The 4,363-nt window shown below is 29.7% G+C and overlaps 1 long non-coding RNA gene across 1 annotated transcript; it reads left to right on the top strand.

The window, feature by feature from the left end:
* The first annotated feature begins 530 nt into the window (after positions 1–530).
* On the top strand, positions 531–1,331 carry LOC140752507 (uncharacterized). Its single transcript, XR_012103441.1, has 3 exons — positions 531–624; positions 979–1,029; positions 1,124–1,331. It is a non-coding gene; the product is annotated as an uncharacterized LOC140752507 (long non-coding RNA).
* Positions 1,332–4,363: the final 3,032 nt, after the last annotated feature.

The following is a 4,363-nucleotide window of genomic DNA, read 5'->3' as shown; positions in this document are numbered from 1 at the left end:
CTTAGGTACCACTGAATCTACAACAGAATTAACCAGTACTGAATCCTCTACAACTCCCACAGAAACTACTGTCAGTTCAACAGAAACAGGTTATAACAAATTTTCTAATTTCGTTAAGTTAAACTTCTGTAATCGTTTTAATAATTATGGAGGAATCTAACAAATATTTAATATAATGTTACCATCTTTAGCTGCCACTAAATCTACAACAGAATTTACTAATACAGAATCTACTACAAATCCCACTGAACCGACTATCAAGATAACAGAAACAGGTTAAAACCAATATGAAATTTTGTAATGATTAACGCTGTAATTCTTTGTATCTATTATTCAAACAAAAATATCTATTTTTATTAATGCACCATTTCCTCTGTTTCCACAACAGTACCATCTAGTACAGAATTTAAAACAACTCCAACTCCTACCATCAGCACTACAGAATCAGGTTTAGTTCACTATGTCGTGTTATCAGATGTCGTTATTCAATATTTATTTGAATTACATATCCATGACATTGATTATTTTTAGAAACAAAAATCACTACAACACCAGTTCCTAGTGATTCAACGACTGAATCAACAACGACACCAACTGAAACTACAACTATGACAACACAGACTGGTAATGCCACGATAATTTACATCGTTTTGTCATTATTTGATATTTTAATTGAAGCAGAGTAAATAACGCCAATCAAAGCAATATCGGAATTCTGACAATGACTTTGGTGTAACATTTTGCCAATTAAACATATTTATACAAAACAATTTTAATATTCGACTAATGTCAAAGTCACTAACACTACTCTGAATTTACTAACTCAGTGATAGATTAAATCTCGACTAGAATGTTAAAAATAAAGTTAAGACTTAATATATCACTAATAATATATCACAATATTGTTGAAATCTTAACATTATTGTTAAGATTTAATATATCACTTATTGTACTGAAACCATAATTTTTATTTTCTAGAACCGCCAACAGATACAACATGTGATGATACTATAGTCATCATAGAGACAGGTACAAAACATTAGACACTCGTACAAAATTTACATGATATATGAATAACGAAACATACAGTACAATTTCATCTCATATATTTCTTTCTTTTTAGAAATAATTTTAACAGCACCGTGTCCCTGTGAAAACACTACACAATGTGCAATATGAGCTTCATTGCAGAGAAGAGAGAGAAGCGAACACATGGATTAATACTTTTAATAAAATAAATGTCTTATATAGGTTTAGGCTACCTACTTAATGATACATTTAACTTTGGATATACTCATTCCTACCCTCCCATCTAAGCTCCTACCTAACTTTAATATATATGTAAAGCAACATCGCAGCTTGTATGGAAAACAAGTAAGTTATATAATGAACGCGATGTGTTACTTACGATGTTATAGTTTTGTAATTGCATATTTGCACACATTAATGGTGACAAACTAAAAAAAAATTATTATAAATAAGTAGTACCTATATTAGTAGATCATTATAAAATTAGTAATATTTGTAAAAATATAAAATTATACATGCGTTTTGGATTTCCTTTTTTAAACTTATAAGTTCTTAATAAATCACTACAGAATCTACCATCATCTATCAACGCACAAACAGGTAAAACACAATTGTTATTTTACGTTTAAAAATAATATATAAATCACAATTAATAATGATAAGAAATACAATTTCAATTTTTTTTCAGATCCTCTTACCTCTACTGCAACTACAACTACACCTACTACAACAAAAACGTGTCAAAATACTGTTATGCATATTTATTTTCTTTCTGCAGAGGAAACTATTTCCACACCAAACTTCACTGAAACTACAACTACACCCAATACAAAGTCTCGACTACAACTGAAACCACTATAAATCAAATATGGGACAATACAATTTTTCGAACATAGTTATGCATAAAATAATTTTTATTTATTTTTACAGAGAAAACTACAACCACGACGCCAGTCTCTACTGAAACTACAAAAAATCCTACTACCACGGAACCAACTACAACTGAAATACCTACTACGACTACAATCACTACAAGAAAAGGTAAAAACACATAATGCCGAATACATATTTAAAAAACCGCCATCAGATTTTTCAAGATTCCAAATCATTTATTTAGCCTGATTCTTACGCATCATAACAATCAACCCATAATAATAAACCTTATTCTTAACTTGTCTTATTTGTCTTTATGCTAGTGGTACAAATAAACATTTTGACTTTAAGCAATGATAATGTGATAAACTAAGTATATTTTTAGTAACAACATCTACGACTACTACGACAACGCCTAGTCCTCCCGAGCCGAAAAAGAAACATAAGAAACGTAGGAAAAACAACAAAAAGCCCAAACGAGGTAAGAGTAAAAATATAATCAAATTTTAACAAATTAATAACCATACGAACTTGACTCTTTCCACACTAACATATGGACCGAAAATTTACAACACCCTACAGAATTATACTTATAGAGTAAGATCCGATAAAGCCGATAAGAATAGATAAAGACTATATATATGTTACTTGGACAACTATAAAATGATGTTTCCTCTGTAGCTAGACAGTTTCGATAGTCAATAAAAGTATTTAGTAATTTATTTTAAAATGCTCAAATTTATGTACCTGATCTGCCAAAGCCACTATCATCCAAACTCTATAGTCGCAGAACGTTTTCATGTGTGTTGGGGTCGTGCACAGACAAACTATCAGCTTTTATAAAATAATGAAGGTCTGGGGGCCGCGGGCTCATAGGCTATTACTTCAAGTTTCGTGGCTTATAAGATCGGACACATAGGTACATTTGATTTTAATTTAAGAACGTAAATATACTCGTACCATTATGTCATATAAAAAATGTTTGCATTAGGTACACGTAAAGCATAATCATCTAGATTTAAAATTCGAGCATTCTTGATAGTTTGATTAGTATCATTATTGCATTCATGTTTGGAATAGGTATTTGTATTTTTGGAAATATTATAAAAATAAAATATCAGTTCCATTCGATTACGTTATACTGAATGTCAAAAGCAAATACTTCTGTTAAACACGAATGGTTGTAAATGAGAAACTTCTTCAGCCGGGACTTAGGTTATTTACCTATTCGTTAACTTTTTAAAGTGAGAAAAATAAGATACTGATTTTGAAGTCTAACTAAGTGCATATTTTGCTAAGTGTTATATGTATGATAATTTTAATTTTATTTTCAGGTCAGAAGAAGAATGGGGAAGATCTAATTTTATCAATAAGTATATAAAATAGGAAGTTTTATGAAAGTTATATATGGGAATTTCTTAAAGAATATAAGTAACAGCTTCCATATTACATGATTCGAGCAATTTCAAGACGGAAGTAATAATTGATACTTCATTATCTTTGGAAAATACCGCGTTTGAAGAACGAGTCCTAAATAAAATAATTCAAAAGTCAATTACGTAACAAATTAATTATCATCCATTTCAACTTCCATGAATTTAGTCTTCCGTTGTCAAAGATGAGCAAAGTCAACAACAACAAACACTTGATGGCCTTAACTATTTTGGAAGAATAATGACAATTTAAATTATGTTATTTGTTGATGATGATGTTAAATGTTTAATTATAGACGCATAAAGGAATACATACTGAATATAAAGATATATAATGGACACAAAAAGATTACTCTACCCATAAGAAGCTCCGAACCATATGTTACCAAAGTAGGCAATTACGATATTTCCAAAAAAATGACTTGTATGAACCTAGTATGATTCCTTAATTATGTTTCTAACTAATTTGTTGATAATTGTTTAATTTAATAATAAGTGCAATAAAAATTTGTGGTGTGACACTGGTGTTGTTGATTTGTAAAAATAGTGTTCCAAAGAATTCAAGGAGGAGAAAAAAGGATTGAAACAGAAATCCAGTCACATTAGGGCTTTGTATCTCAACTTTTATTATGATTAAAAATAACTCTTGTGTTTTTGATTATTTATACCTTAAACCTCTATCAATATGATCGTTTCATAACACTTGATTTAAAAAATCGTGCATGCATAAAGTCGAACTCGCATAAGATTTTTCTTTTTTATTTTGAACATTTATTACGTCTTATAGTAGGTTAATATAGCGGTATGTATGAAATATGTGTAGGTCTTGTCAAAATTTAAATTAATATAATACGTATCTACAAGACTTAAAACAGACAACAGAGGCGTAGTAATAGCTGTGGTAATAGGGTTCCTTTTTACTCTTTGGCAACGGCACGCTAAATATATTAGAATTATAAGTAACTATATAGGCTTTGGCAAGAGACCCGAAACTTCTGTTATTTATGTTACAATAAATAAAAACATAA

Source organism: Epargyreus clarus, unplaced genomic scaffold (assembly GCF_041222505.1).
Source record: "Epargyreus clarus isolate Ecla_fem2 unplaced genomic scaffold, WU_Ecla_fem_2.2 ptg000024l, whole genome shotgun sequence".
NCBI classification, from domain to species: domain Eukaryota; kingdom Metazoa; phylum Arthropoda; class Insecta; order Lepidoptera; family Hesperiidae; genus Epargyreus; species Epargyreus clarus.
This window is presented reverse-complemented; position numbering and strand designations above follow the sequence as displayed.